At 42.7% G+C, this 27,339-nt stretch overlaps 1 protein-coding gene across 2 annotated transcripts in view; it reads right to left on the bottom strand.

Annotated features, from left to right (window-relative positions):
• The window catches only part of REV1 (REV1 DNA directed polymerase), a 93,424-nt gene extending 68,542 nt beyond the window's left edge, over positions 1-24,882 (bottom strand). For both annotated transcript variants that reach the window (XM_019753821.3, XM_019753822.3), the window contains exon 1: positions 24,749-24,882. The gene's annotated coding sequence lies outside the window, so the exon portion shown is untranslated. The remainder of the gene's footprint in view (positions 1-24,748) is intronic.
• Between the last annotated feature and the right edge of the window lie 2,457 nt (positions 24,883-27,339).

Here is a 27,339-nt window from a genome sequence, read left to right as displayed (position 1 = left end):
GTCTTTGAAAGCAAACTGAGGTAATCCTGGACTGCCAGTGCCCAGAGCATGTGGTGGCACAAATGTAAATCCTCAGTCAGAATGACAACAACATCCTAAACTGTACATCCTTCCGCAAACAATTTTGCAATTAGAATGTCTGGCACGCAAATAAAAATAACCAGGCACACAAAGAAGCAAGATCACATGAGTGAGAACCAACAGGAACAACAAAATAAACTCTACATAGTCAAATTAAAATAGACTTTAAACTAACTATGCTTACTGTGCTCAAGGAAATAAAAGACAAGTATTGGAATATTGGTAAAGAACTATAAAATATACAAAGTAACTAAATGCTAAAAATAGAATTGAAAGATACAATACTAGCAATAGGTAAGAGTAAGTTAACAGATAAGAGCAAATAAAGAACAGCTGAAAACTAAGTCATTAAGAAAATATCCCGATAAAGCAGTGGCACAAAAGGATGGAGAACATGGGTGGGGAAAGAGATACAGAGGATACCTGAGAAGGTCTAACAAGTAAATTTGGGGGGAAAGGAGGAGAAAAGCAGTTATATTTGAAGAAATTATGACTAAAACATTCTAAAACTCATTAAAGACATCAAGCCACAAATTCAAAAAGCCCAATGAGTCCCTAGCCGAAAAAAATCGAAAGAAATCTTTATCTAGACAAATGAAAGTATGGAAAAACAAAGACAGAAAAAATCTTAAAAGCTGCCATGACTGGGAAGAACAGGGAGATTCCATTCAAAATACTCCAAGGAGCAAAAATTGAACAGCTGTTTCTTTAATAGAAACAACAGAGCTAGAAAACAACAGAGCTGAAAGGAAATACTAACTAACTTAGAATTCTATACCCAGAAAAAAATTCAGTCAACAATGAGGAAATAAAGGTATTTCAGGCAAATAAAAACAGAAGCTAATGCCACGAGCAAACTTGCACTAAAGGAAACCCTAAAGGATATCTCTCAGATGGAGGGAAAATTCTCTTACATGGAAGGTCAAAACTGCAGAAAAAAATGCAGCAAGGAAAACAGTAACTATCTGGGTACATCAATGTCAAATACTGACTGAATAAAGATACAATAATGACAATCAGTTATAGCTTGTAGCATAATATACAGCACAAGTGAATAAAAGATCATGAGAAAAGACTAGGGGTACAGGCAACCATTTCCAGTCCAGTCTCAGCCACTAACTGGCTTCACCGATCTCTGGTCAATTTTCATTTCTCTGGGTCTCAATTACAGTATTATCTGGGTCTCTTACTATAACTCTAAGAGGTTTGGGTACTTGAGTTCTGTCAACCTAAATAAAGAGGTAAACTGAGGAAAGCTCGAATTACCAGAAACTTGAGTTTATTTGGGAATGGCAGAGGAACTGCATGCTGTAGCAAGCTACAGGCGAGTCCGTTGAGGGATTGGAGGTGAGGGAGCTATATTTATGGGCACAGAGTGTAAAGAGGGGGAGTCCAGCCAGAGTCCAAGCAGCAAATTCACTGGCTTGAGGATGAGGAGCAATTCTCGGCAGATGTTCACTGGTCAGGAGCTAAGTCTCAGTGTTCAGTACATCAGGCATTTACAGGAAATCAGTATCGCCGTTCTTAAGTTCGTTCTTCTACAAGATACTTGCACAAGATTCTCCTTCTCATACCTTTTGGTTCAATTTTAGATTGAAATCCTTTCACAGTTCCCTTTGGTGCTCTACACAAGACACATTCAAGGCCTATTTTCAGAAATTAAATATGAAAAGTGAAAACCACTACATCCGTATCCTTCAGCTGCAGGAATGTGCCTGTGTACAGTGCTGGTGCTCTTCAGCTGTGGTTCATGCTGACCCCTTTACTTATTTCAGAAAGGTTTAAGGCAACTTTTTCTATAGCAAATTCATTTAAATAATCTACGTATAGACTAAGATGGCCTATGACAATATATTCGGAGTAAAAACCTAACTGTACATCTGGCCTTTACTGAACACCAGGAGTGGTAACTGATCAGCCCTGTCACTGTTGGATGACATCAACTGTGCAACTTTTTTTTGTCAGATGACAGATGCTAGATAGTTCTGTATACAGCTGTAGATTACATTTAGCACAGATAATTATGGCGTCTAAGAAGTAATCCAGAGCTCATGTCTAAGAGACACCACACTAGACGACCTTAGATCACAGAATACGACTGTGTGTAAAGCACTGTACTGTACTAGGAACTACCGAGACAAATGAAAGAGGCATTTTTGTATGAGTTTTAAACTAGCCCTATACACTTAAGGGAAAGAATTTAGACTGGAAGAGTAAGGGGAAAAACAAACAAACCCTGGAGCACAAAGCAAACTACGTGACCCAGATCTATAATGCTGGCTAAGAGCAAGAACAGACCTACCTGGCATGCAGCATAGCTACCTGCAAACCTGAACTGTACAGCCAAATAAAAGGCTGACACTCAGGTGACAGGATGTAAACGGTAAGTAGGTTTATCACACTGCTGTTGATATGTGCATAGCATCAACGACTGTTCATACGGCACTCATTTTGGTTAGACCCACATTCATTTCCTTTTTGATACTCCAAACATTTTAGAACGGAAATATGAAGAATATGTTATACATAAAAAATTGCCATTAATCTTGTATATGATAGGAAGTCAATAAGTTCCTGTTGAATAAAGAAAATGAACGTATATGTAAAGCATGGTAGCAACAGTAATATGTCCCAAGTACAGTGTACCCCAATGTATCAATATTCAAAATTCTACCTTGCATATTTAGTTTAATCTACTATTTCTCTTGCTTTAAAACAGCTTTCCAAAGACTGACAATAGAACTCCGTACTGTTTAATGGAGAGCAATATGATAAACACTCTGTCCCCCCAAAAGTGGCACACAGACAAGATTAGCAAATGATACACACACTTTTGGTGCTAACAAGAACCACACAACAGGTGGGATTAAGTATAAATCCTTTAGAGGGTTCTAAAGACTCCAGTGCTTCCCTAGTAGTGTGAAATCAGAAAGTAGCCAACATAAAACAGTATTCTCGGAAACTGGTATGCCATAAAGGCTTATGTTTCTGCAAACCAGGAAGGATCTTCAAAAAAGGGGCTTTGCCAATGCCTCTGAAGCCATATCCAGGGCAAGAGTTCTCCACTCTAGCTGATTTACTTCTTCAAATAGGACTTTCCCTAGCATGGAGGAGGGCAGTATGTCAGGATTTCACAGCTGGACAGAAATAACCCTCAGAAATAAAACTCTCTCTGTTCTTACCCTCTCAGTTCCCACAACCTTCTGAATCACAATGTGTCGTCCTGACTAACCCCATTCACTAAGAGGATGCCCTTTATGGGCAAGCCATCCAATTACCAAGGCAGACTTGTAAATAAAAATTGCCTTCTAGTTTTCAGATGAAATTCTTGCAGACTGGGTTCCCAATTTAGCTCCAGTGCTTCATGGCCTTAAGGAAAGTGAGAAACATTTCTGAAATTGTAATGTGCAACCTAAAATAACCTACCAACTTCTCCTTATCCAGCAGCATTACTGTAGAAGGCAATTACTGGATTTTAAAAAATTAATGAAAAAAATGGATGAAGAATGAATTTGTATATGCAAAAGTACCCTTAGCCCCAGCATTTAGGGTATGCCCTACTCACTACTCATACTATTATACTACTCACTCACTATTATACTAACAAACACTATGATATTAATCTACTCTGCCAGACCAGAGTGGAAATCAAATGAGAGCATATTATGTGGATACCTTCTGAAGATTGTGAAGTACACAACACGGTTATTTTAAATAAGTCAATGGTCTACCACATAATGGAAGAGCAATAGATTCAGTGACACAAGATCTGGGCTCTCATCCCAGTTCCACGCCTGCCTCGCTATATGATTTGGGGTGAGTCCAACAGCATTGAGGCTCTCACCTCCACCTATAAAACGAGGTCTCACTGATTAGCACAGAGTAGAGTCCCTATGGGGCCATGAGCTGGGTGCAGGGTGCATGTGGCGGGAGGAAACAAGAGTTGGGGGCAAAACAACAATCAAGTAAGATTCCACTCTCTGAACCCACTTCAATTTTGGCAGCCCTGCTTTTGTAAGTTTTAGATTATTTAAGGTCTGAATAACAGTATTTTTGAAGAAAAAGCTCAAATTGGAAAACATGAGAACTACAACTAATGAACTAAAACCTAAGTCTAAAAACTATGGGCTCTGTCCTGTGTTTCTATACGTGACTACAAAAAGTAAATGTCACAATCCTTGAAAGGGTCATCAGCTAAACTCACCCATAAGTCCTCAAGCAATGAAATAAAAAAGACCAACCAGATTAGAGGCTGTCGGTGCAGTCAGGTCAGGCCCCCGTGTCCACATGAACAGCCAGCCGGGAGAGCCAAGTTTAAGACCAGGGAGAGCAGCTCTACCTATAATGAGCCCAGGGACCCTGAACACCTACAATGGAAGATTTCCTGAGTCTTCCATTCTCCTCGTAGGGATGTTCTATGAGGAGTCTCATGAAGGTCCTGCTTATTAAAAAACTGTATCAAAATTATGTATGCATACTTTTCCCTTAAGTTTATTTCATCTTTTGCTGGAGCACACTGTTATTGTTTCACTCTGGACTTCCAATGTGCATTTTAAGAGGCTCATCAGGGCCGGCCCAGTGGCTCAGGTGGTTGGAGTGCCATGCTCCTAACACCGAAGTCCAACGTGAGCGGCCGGCAGCCGGTGAGAGCTGCCGTGAGCCACTGTGAACGGCTGACCGATGACCAGTGACCAACTGCCTCAGCCGGGGGAGCGCAAGGCTCATAATCCCAGCAGGGGCCAGGGAGCTGTGTCCTACAACTAGGCTGAGACACAACAGCTTGAACCGGAGTTGGGGGGGAGGTAGAAGAAGGGGAGAAAAAAAGAGGCTCATCAAAATCCCACTAAAGAGAACTTCCATTGTTTCTTTTTACTGATTATTTATGGAGTTTAATATCTACCCCTGGAATGATGTTAATCACATGGAGCAATCACCTTCATGCAAAAGCAGTATTTCATCTATTTCCTCAAGAATTATTCACATTAGAAGGTTCCAAACAGTTCATCACACACCACTCAATTCCCACTACATATCCAGAAAATGCCCTTAAATAAACATTCATCAGTGTTAATCTGCTGGTTACACATTTGTAACTCTATAAAGTATACTATTAAGTAATGAAGATGACTTTGAGTGGCTTTTATTCAGTCTCATTATGGTAGTCATATCTACACGTATGAGTTTATCTTCAGTTACTTAAGAAACAGTTGCAAAATGAATTGTTATATACAAATGAACATGCAACGAATGAATGAATGTGCATATTACAGTAGTATAATTATTCATGAATATGACATGAATGCAAAGAAAGCAGCCTGCGGCCACCCAGACCATCACTAGGCAAGGGTGAAACAAAACGTTTACCTTTGGCTCCCTCCCATATTGCGGCTACTCAACACCACTTTTCTTCTTCATTGTCTTGTTCTTTACCTTAGTTAGCTGTCAATTTTCTGCTAAGGCATTTACTAACAATTAAGGAACTGGTTAATAACTGGCTTAAGGTATGTTCCATCCCAGGGACATGTGTATTTAAAAGGACTTCTCCACAACCATTCAATGAGGGAAAGAACAGCCTTTTCAATATATGACTCTGGGAAAACTGTATGTCCACATGCTAAAGAATGAAGCTGAACCTTTGCCTTACAAGACACACAAAAAGTAACTCAAAATGGATCAAAGACCTAAATGTAAGACCTAAAATTATAAAACTCTTAGAAGAAAACATAGGAGAAAAGCTTCATGACATTGGATTTGACAGTAATTTCTTGGATATGACATCAAAAGCATAGGCGACAAAAGGAAAAACAGATAAGACTGCATCAAAATTAAAACTTCTATATATCAAAAGGACACAATCAACTAAGTAAAAAAGCAACCCACAGAAGGGGAGAAAATATTTGAAAACCATCTATCTGATAAGGGATTAATACCCAGAATATATAAAGAAAGCCTACAACTCAACAATAAAAAACAAATAAACCAATTTTAAAAATGGACAGAGGATCTGAATAGATTCCTCTAAAGACATACAAATGGCCAATAAGCACATGACAAGATGCTCAATATCACTAAGCATCAGGGAAATGCAAATGGAAACCACAATGAGATACCACCTCACACCCATTAGGATGGCTACTATCAAGAAAACAGAGAATATCAAACATTAGCAAGGATGTGAAAAAATTAGAAGCCTTGTGCACTGTTGGTAGGAATGTAAAATGGTGCAGCCACTATGGAAATTGGTGTAATAGTTCCTAAAAAAAATTACAAATAGAATTATCATATGATCCAGCAATTCCACTATGGTATATACCCAAAAGAATTGACAACAGATTCTAGAACTCATGTTAATAGCAGGATTATTCACAACAGCCAAAATGTGGAATCAGCCCAAGTGTCCAGTAATGGATGAATGAATAAGAAAAATGGGGTATATACAGAGGGTGCCAAAAAAATATATAAACATTTTAAGAAAGGAAAAAACTATTAGAATTCTTAATACTCGATATATACCGATAACAAAAGATGAATACAAGTCACGTTTAATTTCTGCAATTACAAGAGGTGCTCAAAGTGGTTACCATCAGCATCCAGACACTTCTGATTATGGTGAACTACTGCTTAAGCAACGTTGACCAAAGCGTCCCCTTGTATCCATTTTTTTGGCGCCCTGGTATATACAATGGTATTATTTTCAGCCTTAAAAAGAAATTCTGCCAGACCCTGCAACAAGGATGAACCCTGAGGACATCTTGCTAAGTGAATTAAGCCAGTCGCAAAAAGACAAATACTGTATGATTCTACTTATTATATTAGGTACCTAGAATAGTTACATTCATAGATACAGAAAGTAGAATGGTGGTTGCCAGGGGCTAGGGGAGGGGGAAATAAGAAGTTGTTTAATGGGTATAGAGTTTCAGTTTTACAAGATGAAAAAGCTCTGGAGATTGGTTGCATAACAGTGAATATACTTAACACTATTGAACTGTGTGCTTAAAAATGGTTAAAATAGTATTTTATGTTTATACGAATTTTACCACAATAAAAATTTTTTTTAAATAAGACAAATTTTAAAAAGAAGAAGGAAAAAAAGACTTTTGGCAGTGGCAACACTCCACAGGCAGCCGGGACCACAGAGACAGACTGGAGGAGAGCTACAGGGAAGGGGCACCTGGGACGTTCAGTTGGGAGTACAGACCTGGGAAACAGGCTGCTTCCCCTAGAAACTTGGAGGCATCGCTTGTATAGGATAAGTGTGACTGAATCACAAACGAGCCATGCAACCTTATCGAGCATTTTGGCCTTTTCACCCTAGAAGGCAACTGTGTGCAAAATAACTGGTACTTGGCCTACCTGCTTCTTCCGCAGATGTGCTGTGAAGATCCCTTTGAAAAATAAAGCACTATGGAAATATAAGATACTACTAGGGGTGTGTTTAAGTTCAAAGAATTTAAATTTAAATGTTAAAAATTTTACTGAAACGAGGAAAATAGAAAGTTATCAGTCAACAGGTGAATTTTTTCAGATTGTGGGAACGTGGGCTATGCCTGTACACAGTATCTAGGATTTTTTTTTCTTGGAGGGGAAGGCAGAGGTAGACGGAGTATTATCCTTATAAGTGACAAAGTAAATGAAGTACTGGCACAGTTGCTAATGAGGTCAACAATGCCTGTCCTAAAGTGCTCTTGTTTGTCCTTAAATGGAAAAGGCTGCAACACCAGATAAACAGCTTGTTATATAACATTTAGAGATGAAAATACAGCTGTTTTGATGCCACCACAGAGACCATCACTGCCTAAGGTGACAGTCCCCAGACTGCTGAAGTCCTCAGGCACAACAGAGATTCTTGAGTTTCATAACCCAGGGAAGTACTCATAGAACCTTCTTCCAGCCCCATCCACACACTGCAGTCAGGTTTGACTTTGAAAAGACCCTCACTCACCAAGCTATTTAAAACAAAAACAAAAATCAGACACTTAGGTGAAGGAAATGAAGTCCTTGTAACAGTTGCCAAGAAGCACAACTACTGGCTCTAGTCTTTAGCACATACTTTTAGGGATAAACCAAGATGACGGTTTACATTCTAAGAACAAAAGCTGTGTATTTATTATCCTAAAAAGCTGTATTTCAGAGCAGCTGGTTGGCTCAGTTGGTTAGAGCGCAGTGCTCATAACACCAACGTCTATGGTTCGATTCCCATACGGGCCAGTGAGCTGAGCCCTCCACAGCTAGACTGAAAAAACAATGACTTGACTTGGAACTGATGGGTCCTGGAAAAACCCTATGTTCATCAATATTCCCCAATAAAAAAAATAAAAAAAGAACTGTATTTCATGTATTTAAATATATATATATAAATATACACACGTGCAAGATATTTAAATCAGATATTATTCCTAACCTAAGAGAACCCTTAATATTTTTAAAATTTATTTTAACATGGTTTCTTCACCATCAGTATACTGACACACTTTCCTATTACCCATTTTTCCTGCTACAACGAAATAATTCCTGAAACTAATAAAAAAAAAAGACCAAATGAGCCCCCAAGATGAAAATCTACCCAAAAAGATTATTTTATAAAGTGAAATATATTCAGTAGAAGTGTGCTGAGGAAAAAAAAAGGAACTAATTCCTGCACTATATTACAAATCATCTCGATCAACACCAAATAAACATAGCATTCAAAGAACTTTAATCCACACAATAAAAGTGGCTATAATATATACAGCACTCTCTAAACAACGAATTATACGCTTAGATACTAAGCTTTTCTACAAGTGAGTCAGGTCTTTCTACCTTTCCTTGAAACATTCGCCATTATCTCCCAGTTACTGACTTGTGTTTATACACCGCTCTGTCATGCTGCCAGTGTTCATTCAGTCTGCTAGGTACTACTCTTCAAAATTAGTATTTCCTGCTCTATTTATAAAAGCACATGTTTACTGTAGAAAAAGGAGAAAACACAGGAAACAGAAAAGGTGAAAATTACCCACATTCCCACCATCTTTGAAAAACTTCACCTATTGACTGATACTGTCTATCTTCCTCCTTAAAATTCCTTAAATTTTTAACATTTAAATTTAAATTCTTCAAACTTAAACACACCCCTAGCAGTATCTTACATTTCCATAGTGCTTTATTTTTCACAGGGGTCTTTACAACTATCTATCTTCACAGCACATCTGCGCAAGAAGCAGGTAGGCACGGACGTACTGGTTATTTTGCACACAGTTGCCTTCTAGGGTGAGAAGGTCAAAACGCTTGATAAGGCTGCACTGCTGGTTTGTCGTACAGTCACAATTATCCTTTACAAACTACGTCTCCAATTCTTCAGGGGAGAAATTAACAATGCTATAAATACAATAAACTGTCGAAAAGTGAGTAAGAACACTGCTATTTAATTGAAACAGCCTAATACAATTCCGATGCGTCTTCATCGGGGAAGCTAACACCTGTCTGGGTCACACACAGTAGCTGTCATGAATGTGACAGAAGGACGAAGGAAGAAAATAATGCCCTATAAACTGGTTCCATCTAGACCCCAACCGCAAGTCGTCCATATTCATGAGAAGTAAAGACCCAGAGACAGTACCAACTTTGTTACTAACTGGTTCTCTGACCTTAAGCAAGGCACAAGCAGTCAAGTCAGATCTTCGTTCTTTCATTTGTGGACAGAGTTGGAACTGATAAATTCTAATCTCTTGTTTTAAAACATGTATGATTCTATGTATCTATGCATTTTTTAAAAAGGGGCTTGTAAGAGGAAAAGCACACATATTATGTAACTGTCTATACTTTCAAAAAACAAGATATGCTTATCTACAGATATGGCTGTATAGTAAAGAATTAATCTTACTCAGAGAGGTCTAGGTGATCGCTAAGCCCTTGGAACATCCTCCCTGATAAATGTCTTTATTTATCTAGGAGTTAGGAGCCTCTCAGATAGTCTAACAATGTGATTTATGCCAGCCGTGCACTATCAACGTCCTCAGAGGCTGGAGACTAACGGTCAACCACACGAGAAGTTAACTATATCTATATGGCCAAACTCCAATAAAAACTCTGGACACTAAGTGTTGGGTGAACTTCCCCGTTGGCAATACTTTGTACATCTTGTCCCTTGTTGCCAGAAGTTAGCGCTGTACCAGACTCAAATGGGAGAGGACAACTGAGTTCCACACATAGAACTCTGCCGTGTGCCCCATGCATCTTTTCCCTTGGCTAGTTTTAACCTGTATCCTTTCAATGTAATAAATTGTAATTATGAGTACAACAGCTTTCAAAAGTTCTGAGTCCTTCTAGTTATTTACTGAACTTGAGGGTGGTCTTGAGGAACCCCCAAACTTGCAGTTGGTATCACAAGTGAGGGTGGTCTTGGAATTCCCAAAATATGGAGTGACAGAATGACAACTCTCCTCCAGTACTGATTCTCCCTTTCTTTCTTTTAGTAATAAAACACCTCTCCCACCCCTCTTAGAAGGGAGCAGGGTTGCCAATTAGAGGTTACATTTCCTAGGCTCCTTTAAAATCAGGAGCGCTCATGAGCAGAGTAATGTAACAGCATACAAAAAACAACATGCAAAAATCTGTTCCATATTCTTAAAAAAAGTTGTTCACTTCTTTTTCTGGAACGCAGCTGAGAGGTAATTTGGCTCAAACCATGAGAATGAGAACAAGCCCCTAAGGGACAGCTCAGCAAACAGAAGACACCTGGGATCCTAAATGACCTAAAACAGGGGGGGAGAGGGAACTCACCCACTGTAATGTCCCAGTCTGAGGATGATCTTATTAAAAGGAAAGTTTCTATTCCAAACAACTCAATGTAACAGAATTTTCTCTCTTGGTTATTATTCATAACAACAAAAATAAAAAAAGATGATTGATTTAACAAAACCAGTCATTTTGTAAGGGTGCAATTCAGTGAATCAATAATGCAATTAGACTTAGCTAGTTTGCAGTTTAACTCACCGCATAGCCTGCTATCTAGCCACTTAGGTTTAGTAATTAAACCTAGCTAGTTTGCAGTTAGATCCGCCCTGATATTCAGCTATTTCCTCTTTGTTTCTCCCAGCACTGATTAACTGAAGAACTCTGTTTTGTTCCCTTTCTCAAGGCTATACAAACCTCGTTAATCCATTTAAAATCCTAACCTGGAAAGGGCAATTTCTTAATCCTCAGGCGCCCATACGATGGAATACACATAAAGCCCCAGGCCGAGGTGACTGAGTTGAGTTGGAGTTCAGAGATAATACAGTGGTACCTCGGTTTTCAAACATCTCTGTCAACAAACATTCTGGTTTATGAGCGCTGCAAACCCGGAAGTAAATGCTTCGCTTTTCATACACGACTTAGAACATGTCACATGGCTTCCGCTGAGTGCAAGATCCTGAGGCCTAGCTGTCGGCTGTTTTCAAACGTTTCAGAATTCGTGGATTACGTTTGAAAACCGAGGTACCATTCACTGTATTATCTTAAAACAGACCAGACCCCAGGAAGCATGTCAGCCCTCGGACTTGCCTGACTGACTCCCCCTTTCCTTTCTTCTTCCTGTGTCCCTATAAAACCTTCTGCCCGTTCTAGGAACGGAGGGGTGGCCTTTGGACAGGAGTCCACCATCCTCCCAGAATGCCGGCATTCTTAATAAACCTACTTTTCTTTCCACCAAACACGTCTCATGATTTTCAACTGTTTCAATCGGCAGGCAGCTGGACCTTCGCATGGTATCAATTTGAATACAAGCTGAAGGAGACCTTCTAATAATTTGCTTCCTTATAGTCACCGATTTCCACAGAAGGGAAAGGGAAAAAACAAAGACACTGTTTTAATAAAGTACAGCAAACTGCCTTCTTTGGTTTTCAAGCAAGCAGCAAAATTAACTGGCCTCCAAATACCTTCCCTCAATTTCTCTGCCTTCCTGACCTCCAATCCACGTGGCCCTAGTTGCTTATCAAGCATTTTTACTAGGATGTCCCACATTCACCTCTAAATCAGCATGCCCAAAACTAAGGATTAAGCTACAAAGGAAAACAAAAAGAATGTTCTGGAAATGACATGTGTCATGCGGGAGATCCTGTGGGGTCTCTGCTCCCGCTCCCCACACAAGAACGCAGGACATGGTGAGGCCAAAAAGGAACACCCACGGAGCCATAGGTAGGGGAGTCATACCACTTTATTCTCTCTGGCGGCACTATACTCTCACTGGAGGCTGGATACACACTGTCCACAAACCGCCATCCACACTTGCCAGCCCAGCCGCCATCTTCTTGCTAGCCCCATTCTTTTTTCTCCTTCTCTTTCTCAAACCGCCATCTTTCTTCTCTTTCTCTTCCTTCTCTCTCCGTAGCCACAGCAGTTATATTGTGGCCAATGGCTCACTGGTTACAGCTGACGGCCAACTAGCCACAGCTGATGGCCATGCAATCACAGTTGGCCATTTACTACCTGAGCCAGCACCTGTCTATGTGAGGCCGAGAGCCTGGAAACTACTCTCTGGGGCTCCGCCCCCACACTCCACCCCTACAGGCTCTCGCCTCACAATCTACGCGACAAGCGTCTTCCGCGAGGGGACCTGTGCGAGGAGCCTGGGGGTGAATGCAATATCCTGGACACAGCCAGGCTCTCTGGGCACAGCCAGGGTTTCTCAGGGCACCACCAGTGCTTCTGGGCACGGCCAGACTTCCTGGACTTCTTAGGGTACCACCTGTCTTCCCGGACACAGCCAGGGTTTCTCAGGGCACCACCAGTACTCCTGGGCACTGCCAGACTTCCTGGACTTCTTAGGGTACCACCTGTCTTCCCGGACACAGCCAGGGTTTCTCAGGGCACCACCAGTACTCCTGGGCACAGCCAGACTTCCTGGACTTCTTAGGGTACCACCTGTCTTCCCGGACACAGCCAGGGTTTCTCAGGGCACCACCAGTACTCCTGGGCACTGCCAGACTTCCTGGACTTCTTAGGGTACCACCTGTCTTCCCGGACACAGCCAGGGTTTCTCAGGACACCACCAGTACTCCTGGGCACTGCCAGACTTCCTGGACTTCTTAGGGTACCACTAGTTTCCCCGGGCACAGCTAGGATTTCTCAGGGCACTGCCACTTTCTCTGGGAACAGCCACACTTCCTGGACACAGCCAGGGCTCTCAGGGCACTGCCACTCTCTCTGGGAACAGCCCGACTTCCTGGGCACAGCCAGGGTAACTTCAGGGCTCAGCCACACTTCCTGGACTCAGCCAGGGCTCTCAGGGCACTGCCACTCTCTCTGGGAACAGCCCGACTTCCTGGGCACAGCCAGGGTACCTTCAGGGCTCTACTACTCTCTCTGGGAACAGCCCGACTTCCTGGGCACAGCCAGGGTATCTTCAGGGCTCAGCCAGACCTCTCAGCGCACTGCCACTCTCTCTGTGCCTCTCAGGGTACCCTGCTGGAACAACAGCGACTCACAATCAAGGTGCTTACATATTCTCAATGGCGGCTAGTCAAGAGACAAAAGCAAATATCCCCCAGTTCCACTAACAACAGTTCCCAAACAAACAGTCAAGCGGTCCATTAAATTAGGGATGGAAGGCAATTCCCCATAGTCCATAGTCATTCACCAGGGCTGTCCTGGGGGTGAGGGACGACCTTGACCTCACCCTCATCTCCCACGGAGGACTCAGCAAGCGTTACCTCCTGGGACTACAAGTCCTGCATCCGGGCTGCCTGAACAGGAACCTCCCCGGCCCACAGGGCTGCAACGACCTTCGCTTTCTCCGGCCTGTGCTGGTTGGGGAACCGTCCACATCTTTCCACCTCTCCACGGGGCTCCATCTCTGCAACAGCTGCATGGCTTTTCCTGCGCTGGTGGGAGAACCGTCCACGTCCTCCCACCCCTCCACGGGGGTCCAGCTCGCTGGCAGCTGCTCCTCCTGGTCTTCCTCAGACTGGGTGTTCATACACACAAACTGCTCCACCGTCCTTTGGAGAGCTTTGGCCGGCACCATATCCTGCCGACTACGCCATGTGTCATGCGGGAGACCCTGCTCGCTGCGCCATTTGTCGTGCGGGAGATCCTGTGGGGTCTCTGCTCCCGCTCCCCACACAAGAACGCAGGACATGGTGAGGCCAAAAAGGAACACCCACGGAGCCATAGGTAGGGGAGTCATACCACTTTATTCTCTCTGGCGGCACTATACTCTCACTGGAGGCTGGATACACACTGTCCACAAACCGCCATCCACACTTGCCAGCCCAGCCGCCATCTTCTTGCTAGCCCCATTCTTTTTTCTCCTTCTCTTTCTCAAACCGCCATCTTTCTTCTCTTTCTCTTCCTTCTCTCTCCGTAGCCACAGCAGTTATATTGTGGCCAATGGCTCACTGGTTACAGCTGACGGCCAACTAGCCACAGCTGATGGCCATGCAATCACAGTTGGCCATTTACTACCTGAGCCAGCACCTGTCTATGTGAGGCCGAGAGCCTGGAAACTACTCTCTGGGGCTCCGCCCCCACAACATGATAAAAAAAGAGTACAGAAGGAGGGAGCAAAAAGCAGTGGTCTTCACCAAGGAGCAGTGGTCTTCACCAAGGAGCAGTGGCCAAATGATTATCAGTAGAAAAGTGCAAGGTTTCAGGAAACAAAGAATTCCAAAGACCACTGTAGAGCTTAGTGGTAGGAACAGAAGTCAGCTGGAGAGTAAAGAAGGTAATGTCAAAGAAGAGGGGACTGTCTATGTCCCGAGCAGCGGTTCTCTACTTTAAGAGGCATCAGAATCACGTGGAGGGCCTGTGAAGATGGAGACTACGGGGCTCTAACTCCCAAGCTTCCCACTCAGTAGCTTTGGAGTGGGGCCAGGAATCTGCATTTCTACAAAGTTCCCAGGTGTCATGCAGGATGTCATGTGGGGTCTCGGCTCCCGCTCCCCACCTAAGAACACAGGACATGGTGAGGCCAGAAAGGAACACCCACGGGGCCACGGAGCCACAGACGGGAGTCATACCACTATATTCTTGCCGGCAGCTGGGTTGGAGACACAGGGAGCAAACATCCACCAGTACCCCAACAAGGGGTCTTCCTTAACCCCCGTCTCGCTGGCGGCCGGGCAGGACACAGGAAGTAGAATCCACACCATCCGCATCCCCTGTCCGCTTTTCTGCCTGCCAACCAACCCCACTTGCTAACTGCAATCCGCGTTTGCTAGCTCAGCCACCATCGGCTGCTAGCGTAGCCACAGCAGTTATATTAGTGGCCAATGGCTCACTGGTTACAGCTGATGGCCAACTAGCCACAGCTGATGGCCATCTACTATGCGAGTGAGCACCTTTCCACGTGAGGCCGAGAGCCTGGAAACTGCACTCCTGGCTCTGTCCCCACACCAGATAATGATGTCGCTGGTGTGAGGCACATACTTTGATAACCACTGATTTTGCCTGTAATGTATCTAGAGTGGGAAGTGAGAAAAACCAGTATACAAGTTCACAGGTAATGTCAGAATATGTAAGTAGAAAAACTATTGCTACAATGTACGCTAAGTAGAAAGAATTTTACAGTAGGACCAAATGCAACTCACCCTTTGAAGGCTCTGATTAAACAGGTGACACGATCTCTCGTGTCCTGCCTCCCATCCCTTTTCCCCCAATTCCAGGTATGATCTAATACTTTACCCCACATTCACTGAGTATTCGTTGTAATTTGCAGTTTTCAAGGTAAGAAAAGTAAGTATAAACCACAATTCAAAGGTGTCAGAGAAAATATATTTGCAATAATAAAACTACAATACAGGAGCCTACATTAGGGGCACTGATAAAATGCAATAAATCCACAAAGAAAATAGCAATAAATCTCCTTTCAGAGAAGATATCCAAAAAGGCTTCACTGAAGAGGTGCATCTAAGCTGAGAACAATGAGTAGGATTTTAATGGGCAGAAAGGGGTCAGAGGGAGATTTCATGAAAAAGGAAAATGCATGATCAAAAACAAAACAAAAGATCGATGTTTAAGGCAAGATTTGGGATTGACTGGTATTTCGGACACATGGCCAGACAGTGATAGAGGAACTAATAAGGTAGTTGATGAAATAACAGAAGGCCCTGAGTATCTTACTAAGAAGTTTGAGCCTTCCTCTGTAAAAAGTTTGGAAAGGAAGTGTAAATGTGTGTACATAAATGGTGAGGAATGGGATGGCTGTGGGAGCAGACGTTCTGGCTCCACTACGATCTGAAGTCTCTCCCAGCAGAAGTCCTCACCGTCTGTGTGCCCTAGCCACATACGCCTTAGCGCTCTGAACTCACAAGGTAAGCCGGCCCACACAATGACACACAATGAAAAACAAATCCCTCTGTGGAACTGCAATTCAGAAACATGGTCAAACTCACTCGTTTCTAGATCTATCAGTTCCATCTTTCACAAGTCTCTCCTCACAAATCCTAGTATTAAATGTAACTGCAAGTGAAAACAAAGGGAGTAACAAAACCCCACTTTTTAAGATGATATGACATTCTAAGGAGACGCTACATTCTTCAAAAGACACTAGAAATCCTATTCAATGTAACAGTTTATTTAGCTCTCTATACCTTAACTAATAGATTCTGTTTCTGAGAAACATTCAGTGAGTTCCAAGAGAAAGTAAGGTAACTTTTATGTAACAATTAGAAATAAGATTTTCCTGTTGGACATAAACAATATGCAAAAGAACATTAACCTACACCTGCAACATTGTAAACTTGAACTAGAGCTAGTAACTTCAACTCAAGTGCTAAAATTCAAAATGGCAACTAAGTTACTAAAATGTTTTACAATTCGAACAACAAATACATTATCAATCCACCGACCTCCAACAAGTCTCATTTCATAGGTTTATATTTCCTTTCACTTAGCAGTATGAGTAATAAATAAAATTCCCAATTCCAAAAGAAATACTCCAAAATAAAACTTTTCAGTCAAAATTATAGAACTTTTAAAATACCAAAAAGTATGTAACCCGACCTACAACACAATTTATGTATTTGGCTCAAACAAACATTAGCCAGTTTTAAATACTATTGTATCAATTAAAAAAAAAAAGTTAGATTTTCAACAGAAGGCAATCCTTCTGTATGCACAGTAACCTGTTCCAATTTTCAGTATAATGAAGATCACTAGGCTACAAAGAGAGATCACACTACAAAGATGTGTTCTAGCTTCAACTGTCACAAACTGGGCAAATCTCCTACTTCAGCTATTGCTGTATAATAAAGAACCTGGATGGCCTTTGGCCCTGGTTCCTGGGAGGGAGACTACAGATGCTTAGAATTTTACAACTCTTAGGAGTGTCTCTGACATTCATGGTGGGACACTGGGACTACATCTTTTATATTAATAGGTGACTCCCAGTGAGTCCCTAGTTTCAGGATGGGCTGGATCGTGACAGAAAGGTCAATTATGTGACTAGAGGGTTGGGGTTTTGTTTGAGCTGTACAGCGGCCGGACCTCCTGGAAGAGGAAGGGGGCTGCAGGCTGAACTCAACCATGCCTATGTGATAAAACTCCAATAAAAACTCTGGATACTAAGGCTTGGTTGGGTGAGCTTCCCTGGTAGTCATATATCAATGTAGTGAGAGGATGAGAGCAAAGAAGCTCCATGTATGGGACCCTCCCAGGCTTCTCTCCATGTATCTCTTGATTTGGTTGGTCCTGATTTGTATCTTTCACAATAAAACCATCAACTGCAAGTACAGCACTTTCCTGAGTTCTGTGAGTCCTTCTTCCAGTGAATTATGAAACCTGAGGGGGTACCGGGAACTCCCAGATTTGTAGCCAGTTGGTCAGAAGTGCAGGTGGCCTGGAAGTCCTGGAGCACACGACTGGTATGTGAAGTGAGGGGAGTCTTGTGGACTGTGCCCTTAACCTGTGATACCTTGCCGAACTCTGGGTAGTTGTTGCCAGAATTACATTGCAGCTATAAACTAGGATATAGTGCCCTACCTCTTTCCTCAGGACTCTTAGGGAAACTGAATGAGAAAAAGTCGAGTAAAAGAACTTTTTAAGGCATAAAACAAAAAGGAGAGGAATTTTTTGGTTATGCTCAAAAATATTAAAGGAGAAACTGTTAAAATATTTTTAAAATTCAGGACTGTCCAGCTTAAATTTTTAAAAAGGCTTAAACTAAAGAGCCAATAGATCAAGAAATAGAGCTTATTGGGGTGGCCAGATGGCTCAGTTGGTTAGAGAGCTGAACAGTTCGATTCCCACAAAGGCCAGTGAGCTGCGCCCTCCACAACTAGATTGAAGACAACGAGCTGCCGCTGAGCTTCTAGAGGAGCGGCTGGATGGCTCAGCTGGTTAGAGCATGAGCTCTCAACAAGGTTGCTGGTTCAATTCCCCCCATGGGATGGTGGGCTGTGCCCCCTGCAACTAAAGATTGAAAATGGCGAATGGACTTTGAGCTGATGGGCCCTGGAGAAATACACTTTCCCCCAATATTTCCCAATAAGATTTATAAAAAAAGAAAAAAGAAATACAGAGCTTATTATAAAATTCAGAACTTTGAGGAAAACCATTTAAAAGAACAAGGAATCTAAATCATAATTTCAATTACATAATTAAGACTAATGCCTAAATGATAAAAATATATTGTCCATTCTTATTAATCTCAACTGTAGAAATAGAGTTTAGAAAATGTAAGATTCAGGTATTTTCCGATTAAACCTACGAAAAGCTCATTTTAGCCTTGGCTATTACCAGGAATGATTGAAGTCAATAAGCAACATTTTGGTTACTCAGATATTGGGTTCAAATAAAAACTATTCACATCACAACTGACTTCGTGCATATCCCTAACTAATCTTTCAATTCTAGCATAAAGCCAAGAAACCAGACTGGTCTTTAAAAGATTTCTCAAACCACCTTTTGTGCCTAAGGCAGCTACCTGCCTACATGAGAAAGCATAATTTCTAAATGCACTATGGAAGAATTTTTTTCTATTATTTTAAAGCCAGTGATTAAGAAAAAACCCTCAAGATTTTAAATCACAAATTTACAACAATATACTGCTCAATTTTCTACCCTCTTGAACATAAGATACTAAGCACACACTGATCTTTCTGTGGGTGACAAAGGGGGGCAGTTTATTAGTGTAGCAGAAAAAAGCATGGCCTTACAGTAAAAAACAAAACCAAAAAAAAAACACCCATTAGGTTCTAGTCCTATTTCTCCTCTTCATCAAGTAAATGACTCCTTTTTATCAGGTGGATGACTCCTATAAAATGACTTCTCATTTTCCTCCAGGAAAATATAAAGATATGGTCTACAGAATCTGTAAGTTTCATTCTAGCACCAGCATTCTGAATCTACTTGTGTTGGAAGTCAACAACTCATAATTTAGATATTTTTCAAATTTTAAGTCTCGCAAGTAGATGTCAAAAATTAATAAAGCTCACTATGGTGCAAAAATGTTCTAATGTGTCCCTCCTTATTAAAAATAGAGCTAGCAAAGATTTGTTCCATAATCAGCAGAAATACATCATTAATTTTTATTAAGTATGTACTTGCTACCTAAAATTTATTTTAGCCTTAAGCAAATTTAAAGACATTCATGTTTTCTTAAATCTGATGTATCACATAATTATATACAAAACCTTTTCAAACTATTTACAAAGCTGACCTACCATGATACACAATGCTTTGACTTATTTTTAATGAGAAAAAAATAAATGACTGTGCATATCATCAGCCTATTAAAATGTTTCACACTTATAAATAGTATAGTGCTTAAATCCAAAAAACTTAGCCACAAACGATGATGAAACTGCCAGTAGTTAAGAGGAACACCACAAATAATGTGATAAAATAACTGGTAAGTTTCCAAACAGAAACCTTGTTTTTAGGTGCCTCATAGCAGTGGTTATGACCTTGGGTTATGGAACCACGTCAAAGTAGACTGAAATCCTGGCTCTTTTCTTACCTGTGTGACCTGGCCAAGTCATATCATCTCTCTAAATGTGTTTCTTTATAACTGTGCCTACTTTACGAGGTGCTTGTGAATATTAAATGAGACACTGCACTTAGCAAAGAGCCTGACACACTGTAAACATTTAATAATTTAACAATTATTATGAAATTTTGGAACAAATGTTACACAGAAGGGCAGTGTTTTGATTTCTTTTTACATTTAAGGCCCAAAGATTAGGATCCTATTGGCTGAGGTTCAAACTTAGAAATAAAACATAATGAAACAATGTTCCTACAAAGAGGCATTTTACTAAAGAGAAGAGGACTGAGTAAAAACAACTGGTTTGATGCAAGCGTAATTACCACAAGCAGAATCTTAATTTTTAAGAATAATTCAAGGTGCACTAGCTCAAAGGAACTATTATTACTAAGTTGCTTGTCCCCATCAATTCTTTCCCCTCGATTTCTGTAAATGCTAGAGAAGAAAACAAAATCACATTACAAAAATAAGAGAAAGGAAAAAGAAGATATGAAGCACAGGGGTTTACTATAAGCTTTAATTAATAACCAAATGCAACTGGGGTGGGGGTAGGTGGGGGGAGACCTATAATGAAAGGCAGAAATTGAACACACTGAAGATGACAAAACATCTTTCCTTTCCCAAATACAAGACTCATACTTCAACTGGATCTTCAAGGATACTCCTGTTTTCAGCCTCCAGCAAGTCCTTTCATCACCACAATCATATCTCCAGCTGAACTTCAAAGGGAAATATATAAAAGCCACTCTGGTGGGCAGCTGTTGAGATAATCACTCTTAGCATCTTCTACAGATCTAAGAATAAAAAGGGTGACTTACACATTAAGACCAAATACTGGTCATCATTCTCAGCAGTTGATTTTGTAATCTGTTCCAGACATCCACAAACTGTATTTATTTTAAAAAAGTGTTCCATAAGTATAACTTTGGTAGCTAAAACAATTCAGCAAAAGTAATAAATATAAAATTCAAGATTACATTTTTATCTCATACAAAAACAAAAAATCTTAAGCGATACTCCAAGCTAATTCCAAACATCGTTTTTAAAAACTATAAAATAACCTGGTGCTAAGCACTTTACATATATCAACTCAATTATTACTCACCATACTCCTACGAGGTTGATAGTATTATCCCCATCTTACAGATGAGCAAACTGAGGCACCAAAAGACATTTACCCAAGACTACATAATCAGTAAATGGAAGGAGTCAGGATTCGGACTCCAGAACCAGTGTTTAAATCAACTACACCAGTCATTTATTTAACAAGTTTTACTGAGAACCTACTATGTGACAGGCACAGTTCTAAGCACTGGGGACAAAGCCATGGACAAGTTAGATGAGGCCTCTGCCCTTTAGTGGGGGAAGGGGCCTTGGAGCAAACAAGTCTAATGGAAGAAATTGATAAAAAAGTGAATAGTGTATCTTCACCTAGTGTAATAATAAATACTATGGAAAAAATAAAGTAAAATGAAAACAGCAGAAGGCGACAGAGGGAGGGGCTGGCTTCTATTTTAGGGATCAGGGGAGTCCTACCTGAGGTGATGACATCTGAGCAGCAAACAGAAGATATAAAGGCAAGAAAACTAGGAGGAGGGGTGGCCCAGCTAAAAGCACAGCAAGGATAACACCTCTATGGTAGGATGTTTGGTTTGTTCAAGAAACAGCAAAAGAACCACAGGCCTGAGGCAGAGTGATGGAGTCATGTGGGAGGAGGTAAGGGTAAAACTGGCATCTGCCAAATCACGTAATGCCCTGATGGGCTGTGGTAAGGAGTTCTGATTCAATTCCAAGAGTTATAGGAAGCTTGGGGAGGATTCTGAGCAAGAAAATTGATTTATGACTTTAAAAAGATCACTCTGATTATTATGTGGGGGATTAGTGAGGGAAGGTGCAAAAACAGGGACAGCAAGGAGGGCACTGTTGCAACAGTATAAGGAAGAGACACTGAACCTTAGACTAGGATTCACGTACAGATTATATGTAGATGAGATACTAAAAGAACACGAAACCTATCTCTAAAAAAAGACTTTTTTTATATTCCTCCTCCCTTCATCCCCCATTCCTGACTTGAAAATCAGATTCTTCTTTTTCAATATCCATGTTAATGCTTCAGTTGGTGCTATTCTAGGAGGAAAGGAAGATTAAAAGGTATTTCCTTCATTTATAAATGTCCTGTTTAATATACTCTATGATATATAATACGCCACACACTCATACATTTTTTTTTTTTTTTTTTTTTTTTTTGACTTCATTGGGGAATAGTGTGTACTTCCAGGACTTTTTTCCAAGTCAAGTTGTTGTTATTTCAATCTTAGTTGTGGAGGGCGCAGCTCAGCTCCAGGTCCAGTTGCTGTTGCTAGTTGCAGGGGGCACAGCCCACCATCCCTTGCGGGAGTCGAAACAGGCAACCTTGTGGTTGAGAGCCCGCGCTCCAACCAACTGAGCCATCCGGAAGGCAGCTCAGCTCAAGGTGCCGTGTTCAATCTTAGTTGCAGGGGGCGCTGCCCACCATCCCTCGCGAGACTTGAGGAATTGAACTGACAACCTTGTGGTTGAGAGCCCACTGGCCCATGTGGGAATCAAACCGGCTGCCTTCGGAGTTAGGAGCATGGAGCTCCAGCCGCCTGAGTCACCGGGCCGGCCCACATACATTCTTGAGAAGTTGAAAGAGGGTTACTGCGATTTAGTTTAGGACTTGTTCATTTATTTGGAGACAAGAAGAGGTATGTATCACCTCTTTTGATTAGCTTTCTTCTCATGCTTTGTCTCCAGCACATCCTGGTTCATTCTAGATTGTAAATTTCAATAAAGAGGCATTCCAAAGGGAATATGTATGTACTAAGCATCATCGTCTAACAGGGACTCACTAGATGCTTTACATTTAATCTTCAGCTACCCACGGTGGGAATGAGACCTTTTCTACGAGAAAAAAATCAGATATTAAAATTTTAAATTGTCCAAGGTCACACAGCTAATAATGGACAGAGCAGAATTTAAATCTACATCTAACTCCGAAGTTCTTGTTTTTCTACTACAGCAGCTATCAAAGAAAGGACTATCAAGTATGTATTATACGAAGCATTCCTAATTTATTGACTAGGTAGTTTCTGGTGAGGACAGGGTTTCTTTCTCTTATGTAAAATCTGAGTTTTGAAGTTAGAGGTGAGAAAAACGATCTTACATATTCAAGCACATTATTTAAAAAATATTTTCTACTTTAAATTTATCCTAAAATAGTGATTTGCAAGTTAAATGTTAAATATGTATTGTTTAGGAAAAAAATCTTAAATATATATTGTTTACCATAAAACAGGTGAAAAGTTCTATGATGAAAGACAAGTGCAGTTCAGACTCTGCCCTCGAGACCTATAAGACAGTCTGAGAAAAACAGGATGTGGATGAAAAGATAACCAAAAGTGGCAAATAAATAGCCCAAGTACTGAATGGAAGATATCCTTGTAGATGGAGAAGGATTCCTGGAACAGGAACTTTGAGCGAGCTTGAGGAGTCCAGCATAGGAAGTATGGGGAGAGAACATGCACCGGTTAAGACAAGACTATGTGGGAAAGCAGAGACGGGAAGTTTGGAAAAGAGGGAATAAACAGTACTACCCTTAAGATGGGTTACTGCGCATGCCATAGGAAGAACCAAGGTTATGCTCTGTCCTACCCTATCTACAGAGGAAATGGCTATTTCTCCAAGGCTGAAGTGGAGAGACCAGAGAAACCAGGCTGATACGCAGAATTAAGAACAGTTACATAAAGCCCTTAATAGCTGCAAGTCCTTTCATGGTATGTGCCGGTCCATATTTTTACGTAAACGATGCCATTTCTACTCTGTACGTGACTTGAGCAGACGTGGAAGACAGAAAGAGTAGACTTATACCATCTGCAATTCTTTTTTAAAATAAAGAGGAGTCAATTAAGGAGTGATATATTAAGGTATTTCTTTACAAGCTGGGTTTAGGTAGTAAGAGCAGCGAACTACATAAGGAAATGTCCCTTTCCGTCTATAGTTGGGTTGACTTGTTTCAACAGTGAGTGCAAGTATGAAAGGGACTCTCGTACGGACAGGTGAGGAAAGGTGCCCTTCACATGAAGGCAACAGATAAGTAACAAGGAAAAACAAGTGAATAAAAGGTGCCTTCGGGAATTCCGACCCCGATTCCGGGATCCAATGGGGCGGGGGTGTTTGATAGAGAGGTAACGGAGAGGAGACGTAGTGGCGGGAGATGGCAGAGAACACCGCGCTCGGCCCCCGCCGACACCCTGCGCTGCTCCAAGAACCAGCGACCCAACGCGCGCACCAATGAATGGCGCGGCGCTGAATGGCCGGCGAGGCGCCGGCGCAGGAAAGGGAGTTTGCGGCGCAGTCGGAGTGGGGCCGGGAGGCGTCCGCCGCGGGCCGCGGAGGGCAGGGCCGCGGGCACCAGTAGTCGCGCGGCGCCTCTGCGGGTGGCCCTGTGAGGGGCCCGGCAGGTCGCGCCATGGAGGAGGGGGAAGGGAGGTCACCGTTACATAACACGGCGACCGCCGCTCTCGGGACGCGGCGGGCCGTCAGGCCTCCAGAGAACGGCCGCGGTGTCCGGCCGGCGCGCCCTCTCCGCCCCGCCTCAGCAGTTCGTATTCCGCCGCCGACGCCGGGCGGGTCTGCGGCGCTTCTGGGATGCGCGTGTCCGGTTCCGCCCCTCCCCCACCCCGCCGCCGGCCGGGGGTCGCTCACCTTCTGCTTTGCCCCAGACCACCATGCCCGGCACAGCCGCCTCGTCCGGCTTCGCGGACCCGGGCGCCGCCGCCGCCGCCGCTGCCGCCGCACACTGTCGTCGCCTGGGCCGGGAGGAGGGCTGGGGAAGGAGTCACACCGCCGCGCCGCGGTCCACGCTCGCCCCACGCTCGCAGAGGCCGGCCTTGCGCGCTCCGCGGCGGTCCCCGCCCCTCCCCCTCCGGCGGGCGCGCGCGTCGCAGCTCCGCCCCGCCCACCTCCCCTCAGCGGTCTGCGCGCTCCCTGGCTCCGCCCTCACACCGCCCCCTGCGGGCCGTGTCCTGCTCTGAGCGCGCGGCCGGGGAGCGGCTGGCCCCACCCCGCCCGCACTCACCCCCGCGCGGCGCACACGCTCGCTCGCGCCCTGCCCGAGGCGACCCGGAACGTCGGGCGCGGCGCCGCAGAGTTCGGCAAAGGCCGCCCCGCCCCTCCCCGGGCCCGCCCTCCTCTCACGCAGTTGTCCGCGGAGGCAGCGCCGCCGCGGCACGTGACCGTCTCGTTGGCGGGGGAGTGGGAAAAGCAGCGCGGTCCCGCCTACCGCGTCGCACAGCGGGTCCGGCACCTTGCGACCTCCGCACTTCGCGCTCGAGTCGCAGCCTGTGACTGGGCACTGCTTTCTTTCAGCGGGTCCCCGCCGCCCCTGCCCCACTCTCCCCAGTCGTAGAGGGCAAGCGCAGGGACTGACCATGCTTAAAACCCTGGTGCTCTCTGAGCATACTTAAAACCATGGGTTCCCCCTCCACGAGCGATTGATTTACAGTGACATCTAGTGGAGAAAAGGACACATGAACTGACACTTCACAATGTCGGAGAAGCTGAGAGTCACCGCCCACATGGGTTGGTGGGAATGAACACTGCGCCGACGGGTGTAAGCGATTCGTTGTCAATTCCCGCAGGGGCACAACAAACTCCTTTCCCGGTCCACCTGGATATCTGCAAACTACGGCGGATATCCCATCTCACATGCAGCACTGGGGTTACACGCGAAAGCAATTTTCTGCTAATATTAAAAAATATATGTTGTACACGATGTAAGCTTAAATACAATTTTAATTGAGGGCCTTCTAGCAAGACGGTTGTCCCATAAGGACCATTTCCCCCCTCTTGGCAATGTCGATTTGCCAGGAGATCCCACATTGCCATCATAATAGTCTTTATTGTTGTAATGCACAAACGTGAAGCGAACCTCGGTGCATGACGACACTTTCCCCCCTTATTCCCTTACCTAAGGCACCCGAAGAGTTTGCAAGTACTTATGAAACAAACAGTACTCTTTTGAAAGCTGATTTTGCGGAGCTGGGAGAACATTCACGTGGCTTGTTTTCTTTTTCCAAGTCCTTTTGTTTTGCCATTTGATAGACTTTTATAAATGCGTTTCAACTTCAGTACTTTCGTCTCTAACCCAGCAAATTCAAGTTGCATGCTTTTCTGAGACGTCATAATTTAATACAAATTGGCGTAATTTCAACAGGCTCACAAACAGCTGTCCACTGCACCATCAGGCTATGATCTACTGAGATGCCCCAGAAAAACAGGGGTAACCCCTTATTATAATAATTAAGTTTTTTAATGTATATTTCTAAATGTCAGTATTTCTATTAACAAGAAATGACAAAGCTCGATTTTCACATTGAAAATAACCTGTGAACTCTATGGGAAATGTACCATTGTATTTAAATTTCCTTTCCCACTCTCTCCTTTTCCAGTCAGCAGTATTTTTTAAATGTATTTTTCTCAAGAAAGAAACACAACATTGAGCTAACTGACCTTGGCAGCACCTTTATAGAATATAGTAAGATGGTATTAACTGAACTTTAGTGCAAACTAGTAGGCAGCCTCCAATTCACACTGCTTTCTAGATAAATAGGATAAAAAGAGTGATGAAGAGTACATAAATAAAATGTATACCAACTCTAGAATCTTGGTACAATTTAGCCCAAGTTTTATTTTTGTCTATTATAGAATATTATGTTATGCTATCCTATATATAGTACACAATGTCTGAAGAGGCTTTTATTTCAATTTTACCCCATCACCTACATTCATTCATTCATTCATTCATCTACTTCCATTTATTCTCATGAGGACTATCTTTCCCATTCTAAGGGGGGGCTGACCTGACCTTTCAGGTAAGGCAACTGAGATGTCCATCCTGGACTCCCACATTTCAGGGAGTGCTTTGGGGCACTCCACCTTATTCTTCTTTTCTGAACTTCATTAAAATTCATTTTTGAAATTTATATTATTACTGACGTCTCAAAGGACCTATGAAAGTACAGACAAGTGACCCTTGTAGGGACAGCCCTGGGTAAGGACATGGTTCTGCTATCCTTTAATTGGCAGTAAACTTTTCTTGGAAACCTCCACATCTAGTCTCTCAAATACCAAAAACAGAAAATAAAAACATGAAACCATTAAAGAACAGAGGTTTGTACACAGGTCCCTTGGGTGATGTACACACAGTAACTCATGTGATTTACTTGTAGGAAAGAGCGATAGTGGTGATTGTTATAAGTCATTCAGCCCACTATGCTGAAATATGATATAATAAC

The sequence above is a fragment of the Rhinolophus sinicus genome, chromosome 2 (assembly GCF_057876585.1).
Source record: "Rhinolophus sinicus isolate RSI-liver-muscle chromosome 2, RSI-T2T, whole genome shotgun sequence".
Lineage (NCBI taxonomy): Eukaryota > Metazoa > Chordata > Mammalia > Chiroptera > Rhinolophidae > Rhinolophus > Rhinolophus sinicus.
Note: the sequence above shows the minus strand (reverse complement) of the source record. Positions and strands in the feature narration are given on the sequence as shown.